Below are 10,122 nucleotides of genomic sequence, written 5' to 3' on the forward strand. Positions count from 1 at the left end.
CAGTTGGTATCAGTTTTCCAGGTTTCGTAAGGGTTACGCTAAAAAAAAAAAAAAAAAAACAGAGGAAGCAGAAAGCATCAAATTTGTGTTTCGTAAGGGGCGAAATTGTCCTGGGTTTTGTCTATCTGTTGGGGTCTGTGAGAAATTTTTCCGACCATGTCTAACACGAAATTTCCATCTAACTGGAGTATTACCGACGCCGATTTGATGTATATGAAGGAAGAGATGCGGAGAATGGTAAATGATGTATTTAAGCCTCTCCATGCAAGGATGAGCTGGCGTCCTTGGCTCTGGTCTGGCGCGGGATTTTATTTACATAGTGAATAAAATGTATAGAATGTATAGAATGTTTATATAAAATGGTGCATGATTTTATTTCTTATGTGAGTATGTGATTTTTTTGAATGATACTAAGTTAAGGATATTGACTTCTTTTATCTTGTTGTTATGTGATTAGACGAGGTGTGTTGGTTTTTGACTGTCTTTAATGGAACGAATTATGGATGCTAGAACCCTAAAACTTTAAAGGATACCCTAGGCACGTAGAATTAGACTTTGTCTTGTGACAATTTCTTTACGAACTTATCGACTCTTCATCAATGAAGGTCCGAGCGACAGAAAATGAAGCAGAAGAAGAAGCGACTCCACGCCAGCTTTAAGAACGTTTAAGGTGGGCATTACTTTTACTGTACGTAGGCCTCATATACGAATATATGTGCATGATATGTTTTAACTGTTTATTCAGCTTTTATGAAATTCTTATATGTTCAATGCCCTTTATGAAAATGAAAATGTAAATGAAAATGAAAATGAAAGGTTTATGAAATGATTGACTGCCAAAAATGTTTATGTTTTTATGTGTATCCTATCTGTGTTGGTTCGCCAACTTTAAAGGAAATCCAATTGGGATCCTATGCTAGACAAAGGTCGCTAGCTAGGGTTAACGTGTACACTCATGGAGACCGCGAGTCTTTTGCGACCGGTCTTGGCGTCCGTGGTAAGGAGGCCTCCTTCCCGGCGCGTGATAGAAAGGAACAGATATGGATCATATGAAGGAAAATGATCGGCCGATCGACTTTATGAAAATGAAAGAAATGTTTTAGTAAGCGCAGGTCATTTAAGAAAACCCCTGTGTGTTACTGTTGGCAGTTCAATTTATATATGTATGCATGAATGTATTTTCGGCTATGCCACTGAGTATTTTTATACTCAGCCCTGCATGTATTTCTAAATGTGCAGGTTGAGCACGCGATGGAATGGATTGGTGTTGAGCGGATTTCCTTTTGATGGTTATGTAATGAAACCTTGAGTATGCATCTCCATATGCATAACTCACACGTTTTCCGTTGCAAACACTCTGATTTATTTATCGTTTCTACTTGAACTTATTACTACTTCATTTTGATTAACTTTCATTTGGGGTCTAGTCATTATGGCAGGCTCGTTTGTAAATTACCCAAGCGGTTATATATAATATATATATATATATATATATATATATATATATCATAAGTTTGTTATTATTAATGTTGGTTACTTAACAAATCCCCTTTAATTTCCGTTTCTTTTGTTCACCCCAAGTCATAACCCTGGTTAACCCGTCATTGGGATAGCGGGCTGTGACACCAACCTTCTCTCCTGAGGTCCCCAACTCTGCACTTTGAGTGACATATGCCTCCTGGACACAATCATTTCCGGCTTGCCAGCCGACCAGTCATAGACACGCTACGGCGCAGTAGTTACCTTCCTCGTTTGATAACCATGGCTTTTTGCCGCGTCACAGTTGATGGGTAGTTTCTAGAGAAGCCCAAGACTGAGGAAGGACAGTGTATCCCATCAATCCTTTCCTCACCTTCCGGAACTACAACACCTTTTATTGACGCTGCTCAGCTACTCGATCATGGATATACCGGTTGTCACGCCCTAGTATGCCCTGGCCTTTGCTTAACACGGTCAGCGTTTTACCGAACGGAGATCACCCGTTAGGTCCCTACTGTCCATGGCTTGGCACAAATCCGTCTGGAATCACGAGACTCAACCGAGAGAACAAATGCCTCACGAATGTTTACATATTGACAACAATTATTTCCACCCCTTAAACCTCACCAAAGGGACTACTCACACATAGTAGTAAACATAAATGCAAAATGAAATGAACACAACTTATAACAAAAAGGAAATACTTGAATTAATGAAATAACACCTAAGGCCACAAGCCTTAATCTTGTTCTTTGCGTAAATTGAAATGAAAACAATAACGTACTGGAAATATAAATTGTTTAGATGCCACAAATCGGCAGGGTTCAAAAGTACTAAACTATGTAAAAGCAAAAGTTCAATAGGCCAAGAGCTTCTCCACGCTGCACATCTCGTTCCTTTTATACTGCAGAATGGTAGGGAGCCAACCCTAGCTGTGCCAGTTCTACATCTTCATCAAGATTTTCTTTCCTTCTTTAGCACAATCTCCAATTGATCTGATTGAAGATACTCTCCAGCTGCAGCTTTGGGTCAACCTTCCCTTATTCCAGATTCTTCCGTGAGCTTCTCCATCCTTCTGCATTCTTCCGCCAAATCTTCATGATTCACTTTCCTTTCTTGGCTCCGGCTGTCTGCTCAAGTTGGTTGTAGTCGAACAGATTGCTTCTTCAGGTTTGACTCATACCAGGTGGGTTGCTTCGGGTTCCCATACCCCAAGTTAAACTTGAGAGGTACTGCGCCTAGGCTCCATGCTGGTGAACATGTTATTACAATCTGGGCTGGTACTGCTAATTCTGACCACATTTCCTCCATTTGCCTCTTACTGGATCTTCCTTCCTCCACAATGGAGTTTTCCCCGGGACAGACCTGAACTGACACAAACAAAGGGAAAAAATAGGGCCAAAAGGCCCAAAAGTCGAAGACGCGTCACATAGCTACACATGAAAACTATTGATCAGATAATTCAAAAGAATTCATGCACCAGGAATTATGAATCATAAACTGGAAGGCAAAAATGTATTAATAAATTAAACACATGAAATTAGTTAACTATTTACAAACCCTAGAATCAGATAAAGAAAACTAGCCAGACATAACCAAATAAATCAAAAACATAATTAAAAAGAAAGCAATCATAAAAACTTAATTAAATAAACTGAAAGAATGATCTTGAATCTTCAATCCTTACAAAAATCCAATTCAAGCTCTAAAAATTGGAAAACAATAATAAGCTAAAGCTACAGAACTAGAAAATAAAGTTGGGAACCCTAAATAGGTCAAAAGAAGACCTATATAAAGTGCCAGGGTAAAAAGCCCAGAAGAACTCTAAAATTTGAAAAAACTCGCAAAACCGCTCAACTTGGCGACCCGCCGAGTGGGTCGTCATTTTTGTGCTAAAAAACACCCAAAAACAGCGCCCGCCGATTCTAAAACTCGTAGTGCAAAGCTGAAACAGGAACTTCGGCGACCTACTCGGCGACCGCCGTTTAGGTCGCTGATTTTGTGCTTCAAAATCACTGATTTCGGCGACCAACTCCAGTGGGTCGCCGAATTTGGACTACTGCGCGCGATATTTTTGTTTCAGTCATATTTTCCTCGTTTGAACTCCGATTTACAATCCGTTTGCTCTCACGAACTCTTATCGAGATGAACTACAACTTCTATTTCAGACCATTTTACCAAATTCGATCTCAAGATTCCTGTAAAATCCATCAAAGTTCGAGCAAGAATCATATTTGACAAGATAAAGCAATATACGCACAAAACAACTATCAAACACTCAATTTCCTATAAAAGTAACATCATATGAACATTAAAAACCATGGAAACATGAGTATTATCAACTCCCCCAAACTTAAGTCATTGTTCGTCCTCGAATAATGAGAAGAATACAATCAATAACACGAATGGGTAAAATTCTAGATCATAGATGCCTCCGAAAGATAAAGAATGATAGCATTCTCAAATCTTCAATAATTAAGCACAAAATTTACCAATAAACACTACCTATAGTAAAATCAACCTCAACATTCCAAACAATTGAATCTCACAAGTATGTGTATCACTCAACTCTCAATTTGATGGAACGGGACGTGTATACTCTCATAGAATTCAATGCAATAAAAATCACTTACCATAGGTTTGCCAATCGTCTACAATCTCCATCGCTAAAAGTGTGCCAGGACTAAAATAAAAAAGGTCTTTTTCTTTGGATTATAATGTAGGGACATTGGTTAAGGTAGGGAAATATAGGCTAAGTGACTCAAAATTATTCAAGAACTGATACGAACTTGGCCGGTGATTATGGAATTTTCACCGGAAAACACGACAATAAAGCAAAAGATATGGAAACCTCCGATCTATTTGATTTGTACGCGGAAGACTGAAATTAAACGGAGCAAACTGAAAATTACAGATAAAGATGGAAAGCCTCGAAACCCCTGAATCTAAACCACGAAATGATCTAGGCGAATAATTCCCTAAACCCCAACGTGCATTTGACGCAAGAACTCGGAGACGCTGAATGACACACGGCGAGGGATGAAGAACTCGTCGATTCGTCGATAGGTTGAATCATTGTTTATCAAGAAGAATTCGAAACTTGAGAGAGAATTAAACTCACTGTTATAATATCTAAATTGTCCAACTTTTCAAACACATAATAGCCCTATTTATAGGGAACGGGAAACCCTACGTAAAAAGGAAATAAACATAAATTAAAGGAATAACGGAACTTGTTCAGCAAGTCAAAAGAAACCCCAGCGAGGACTCCTTTGAAAAGCGCATTGGAATCGAGTCTGCTCTGGCAAAGCCAGAGGACTCAAGTCTTCTCTGGCGGGTTGAATCTGCTCGGGCAGACTCCACTCGATTTCTCTGCTCGGGCAGACTCCACTTGATTTCTCTGCTCGGGCAGACTCGCCGTGAATTCTCTGCTCGGGCAGACTCGACGTGAATTCTCTGCCCAGTCAATTCTTCCCGGGGTAACGATTCCGCTGCTCTGGCCAGGCCAGAGGAATCGAGTCTTCTCTGGGCGGCATGATTCCGCTGTTCTGGCAAAGCCAGAGGAATCGAGACTTCTCTGGGCGGCATGATTCCGCTGTTCTGGCAAAGCCAGAGGAATCGAGACTTCTCTGGTGGTTCAACTCGGTAAGCAATAAGGTTTACCACCTTTGAGCTCTGATCCGTCGGTCCTTCTCCAATTAGCCTTTTCAGCTCTTGCCTCCAGATTTCCTCCACCAATGTCATTAAATTGGCCTTGAACGTCCTGGCCCTAGCTCTCGTCACTGGACCAACGGGCACGTGCACCGGATCTTCACTCTGTGCAGCCTCTGAAATTCGGCTCTGCTCTGCATCTTGGCCTCTACTCTGAACTGCATCATTCCCCCTCTCTTGAAAAGGATTTGTCCTCAAATCCACAGCGTCGCCTACATCAAAGGGACTTAAGTCAGTAACATTGAAGGTAGCGCTCACATTATACTCACCGGGCAAATCTAGTTTATAGGCATTATCATTGATCCGTTCCAATACTTGGAATGGACCATCGCCCCGAGGGAGTAACTTGGAGTGCCGCTGCTCTGGAAATCTTTCCTTGCGCATGTGCAACCAAACCCAATCACCGGGCTCAAACACTACTTTGCGACGACCCCGATTCACTTGTTCAGCATACTGCCGCGTGCGGCGCTCAATATTGGCTCTGGCACGTTCATGGATCTTCTTCACGAAGTCAGCTCTGTTCTGGCCATCCATGTTAACCTGCTCATTCTCGGGTAACGGAGTCAAATCCAAAGGTGTCAAAGGGTTAAATCCATACGCGATTTCAAATGGATAAAACTTAGTGGCAGAATGAACAGCACGGTTATAAGCGAATTCCACATGAGGAAGACACTCTTCCCACGACTTAATGTTCTTTTGAATAATAGCTTGAAGTAAAGTAGAGAAAGTTCTATTCACTACCTCGGTTTGACCATCAGTTTGTGGATGACAAGTAGTAGAAAACAAAAGTTTGGTACCCAACTTACACCACAAAGTCTTCCAAAAGTAACTCAAGAACTTCGAATCCCGATCAGAAACAATAGTCCTAGGCATGCCATGCAATCTAACAATCTCATTAAAGAATAGATCAGCCACATGAGAAGCATTATCAGATTTATGACAAGGAATAAAATGTGCCATCTTAGAAAAGCGATCAACAACCACAAAGATGGAATCTCGACCACGCTTAGTCCTAGGCAAACCTAACAGAAAATTCATAGAAATATCAATCCAAGGTGCTTGAGGAATGGGCAACGGTGTATACAATCCATGGGAACTCACTCTAGACTTAGCTTGTTTACATGTAACACAGCGACCACAAATTCTCTCAACATCACGTTTCATATGAGGCCAAAAGAAATGCTCTTGTAGAACAGCCAAAGTCTTAGCAATACCAAAGTGTCCCATCAAACCCCCACCATGAGACTCAAGCAATAATAACTCACGTAAAGAACATTGAGGCACACATAACTTATTCCTCCGAAAAAGAAAATCATCATGCCTAAAATACTCTCCACTAGTAGCTCTCGCACATGCTAGATAAAGTTCACCAAAATCAGCATCACTCGCATACACACTCTTGATACACTCAAAACCAAGCAACTTAGCATCTAAGGTAGAAATCAAAGCATACCTCCGAGAAAGTGCATCAGCCACAACATTCTCTTTACCTTGCTTGTATTTGATGACGTAGGGAAACGTCTCAATGAACTCCATCCACCTCGCATGCCGCTTGTTCAACTTGTGCTGGCCTTTCAAGTGTTTCAACGACTCATGGTCCGTGTGAATGACAAACTCGTTGGGCCACAAGTAGTGCTGCCATGTTTGCAAAGCTCTCACCAATGCATACAACTCCTTATCATACGTTGGATAACTCAACGTTGCCCCATTTAACTTCTCGCTGAAATACGCAATGGGACGTCTCTCTTGCATCAACACTGCACCAATACCAACACCAGAAGCATCACATTCAATCTCAAAAGATTTGGAGAAATTTGGAAGAGATAATACCGGGGCGTGGGTCAATTTGTATTTTAACTGCTGAAATGCATCATCTTGCGCTTTGCCCCATTTAAACTCCACATTCTTCTTGATGACTTCCGTCAAAGGTGCGGCAATACTGCTGAAGTGAGGCACGAATCGCCTATAAAAGCTAGCAAGACCATGAAAGCTTCGAACTGCTGCAATATTCCTCGGTGTTGGCCACTCTTGGATTGCTCGGATCTTCTCCTCATCAACCTGTACACCCTGGGCACTAACAACAAAACCAAGAAACACAAGCTTGTCCGTAGCAAAAATGCACTTCTTAAGGTTAGCAAACAACTTTTCTTTTCGAAGTACGTCCATAACAGACCGCAAATGATCAATATGCTCATCAAAATGCTGGCTATAAATGAGGATATCATCAAAGTAAACAACCACAAATCTGCCAATGAAAGCACGCAAAACATGATTCATAAGACGCATGAAAGTACTAGGCGCATTAGTCAATCCAAAAGGCATAACTAACCACTCATACAAACCAAGTTTTGTCTTAAAAGCAGTTTTCCATTCATCACCTTCCTTAATCCTAATCTGATGATATCCACTACGCAAATCTATCTTCAAAAAGACACAAGAACCATGTAACTCATCGAGCATATCATCTAAACGAGGAATGGGATGGCAATATTTTACCGTGATGTTATTGATAGCTTGACAATCACAGCACATCCTCCACGACGAGTCCTTCTTTGGTACAAGGAGAACTGGTACCGCACAAGGGCTCAAGCTTTCCCGCACATGTCCTTTGGCCAACAACTCGCCAATTTGCCTCTCCAACTCCTTCGTCTCCTCCGGGTTGGTGCGGTAGGCTGGTCTGTTCGGCAGAGTAGCTCCGCGCACAAAGTCAATCTGATGCTCAATCCCTCGAAGTGGTGGTAAGCCGGTAGGTGTATCTTCGGGAAAAACATCATCAAATTCCTGCAACACACCACGAATAGAAGGGGGTAGCGAAGAGAGATCGTTAGTCATAAGCAAAGTCTCCTGATATCGCAACAGCAAGATCGGCTTCTCCTCCTGAACACTACCACTTCAAATTACTAGCCGTAGCAAGAAAGGACTTATGGTGCAGCCCCTGCTCCTTCTTCTCCACAGGCTGCTCCTTGGACTTTAGGTTGTCCGCCTCCCTTTGCAATTGCACTTGATCCTCATAAACTTGTGTAGGAGTAAGAAGAACAAGTGAGTATTTGTTGGTGAAACCATCATGAATTGCACGGCGATCAAATTGCCACGGTCTCCCCAACAGAATGTGGCTCGCTTGCATAGGGATCACATCACACACCACCATATCCGCATACGTTCCTATGCGAAATGGAACCTTCACCTGCTTCGTTACTCGAATGATGCCTGTTTCATTGAGCCACTGCAAACGATACGGCTTGGGGTGCTTCTCCGTGGTCAGCCCCAATCTGTCAACCATGGCTCTACTAGCCACATTCGTGCAACTCCCACCATCAATGATCACACTACACACCTTGTCTTGAACAAGACATCTCGTGTGAAAAAGATTCTCCCTCTGCTCGGGCTCCGAGGGTGGAGTTTGTACACTCAAAGCACGCCGAGCTACAAAAAGTTGACCATTGGGCGCGAAAATCTCCTCACACTCCTCCTCATCAGCGGCCTCATCGACATCCTCCAATTTCGGCATGTCAGGATCGGTGTCATCACCATCCGTCACCACTTCGCCGTCATCTCGCATGATCATGATTCTCCTGTTCGGACAGTCACTCATAATATGCCCGAACCCTTGGCACTTAAAACACTTCTTATCGCGATTTCGACCATCGGCCACGGCCGGACTACTCTGATTCGCTGCACCGGATCCCTCTAGTCGGGCCCGAACAAATTTCTTTCTCTCCTCGCGCGGCGAGTTTTTCTTCTGCCAGGGGGTCCCTCTGGACGAAGAACCACCAGCCACGGGTTGCGAAGACCGCCACTTGCCCTGACTCTGGCGTTGGTTGCTGCTGGTGTTGCCCCTTCGCTTGAGTTGAGTCTCGATCTTGATGGCCATGTGGACCATGTCCTCCAACTCAACGTAGTACTGCAACTCCACTTTATCACGAATATCCCAATGCAAACCAGTCAAGAATCTGGCCATGGTCGCCTCTCGCTCCTCCTCCACATTGGCTCGAATCATGGCAACCTCCATCTCCTTATAATACTCATCCACACTCCGACTGCCCTGCCTCAAGGTCTGCAACTTGTTGAAAAGCTCGCGGTAGTAATGAGTTGGCACAAAACTGTTTCCGCATCACAGCCTTCATCTCCTGCCAAGTTTGAATAGATGGCTCATTGTTTCTTCTCCTACTCGTCACCAGCTGATCCCACCAAACAAGAGCATAATCTGAGAACTCCACCGCTGCCAACTTCACCTTCTTGAGCTCCGAATAGGTGTGGCAATCGAACATAAGCTCCACCTTTCGCTCCCAATCAAGATATAATTCGGGATCATTCTTCCCTTGGAAGGGAGGAATGTTCAACTTGATGTTGCCCAGATTATTGTCCTGCCACGCTCTTCCATCGTCGTCCTCATCCTCAAATCCGGTATTATCGACATGCTCCTCATACTGTCGGTGGAATCGTCCTCCGCCACCACCACGGCCTCCGCGCCTGCGTCTGCCTCCGCGTGTGAAATTGGATTCTCGAGAATGGGACTGTTCCAGCAATTCAATCTTGTCATACACGCCCTCGAGTTCGGAATGTAGCATCCTGCCAAACTCAGAGCGAAGAGCCTCCATCACTAGTTTGAACTGAGGATCCATAACAGGGCTATCGTTCAAGTCTATACCCTGTTCAGCGTGCTTAGACATAACAACACGGACATAAAACAAGAAACGTTAGTGAAACAGCAAAAATAAAGTAAGGACCTCACCACCTCACCAACACTCGTGTATCACTCAAGATGAAAACACTCAGCGCTCGTGTATTCATACAATTCAAGGCTTTTACCCTCTACTAATCTCACCACTCTTGCCTTTTTCCGCACAAATTCTCTGTCAAAGAAATAAATTCCCTCAATCTACCAATGGAATTCACAAACCAACGGCACAACGAGATCAACAAGCGCACTCG

The 10,122-nt window shown here is 43.2% G+C and overlaps 1 pseudogene; it reads right to left on the bottom strand.

The window, feature by feature from the left end:
- Window positions 1-2,613: 2,613 nt before the first annotated feature.
- Window positions 2,614-9,730, bottom strand: LOC130998520 (uncharacterized; annotated as a pseudogene).
- Between the last annotated feature and the right edge of the window lie 392 nt (window positions 9,731-10,122).

The sequence above is a fragment of the Salvia miltiorrhiza genome, chromosome 8 (genome assembly GCF_028751815.1).
Source record: "Salvia miltiorrhiza cultivar Shanhuang (shh) chromosome 8, IMPLAD_Smil_shh, whole genome shotgun sequence".
Taxonomy (NCBI): domain Eukaryota; kingdom Viridiplantae; phylum Streptophyta; class Magnoliopsida; order Lamiales; family Lamiaceae; genus Salvia; species Salvia miltiorrhiza.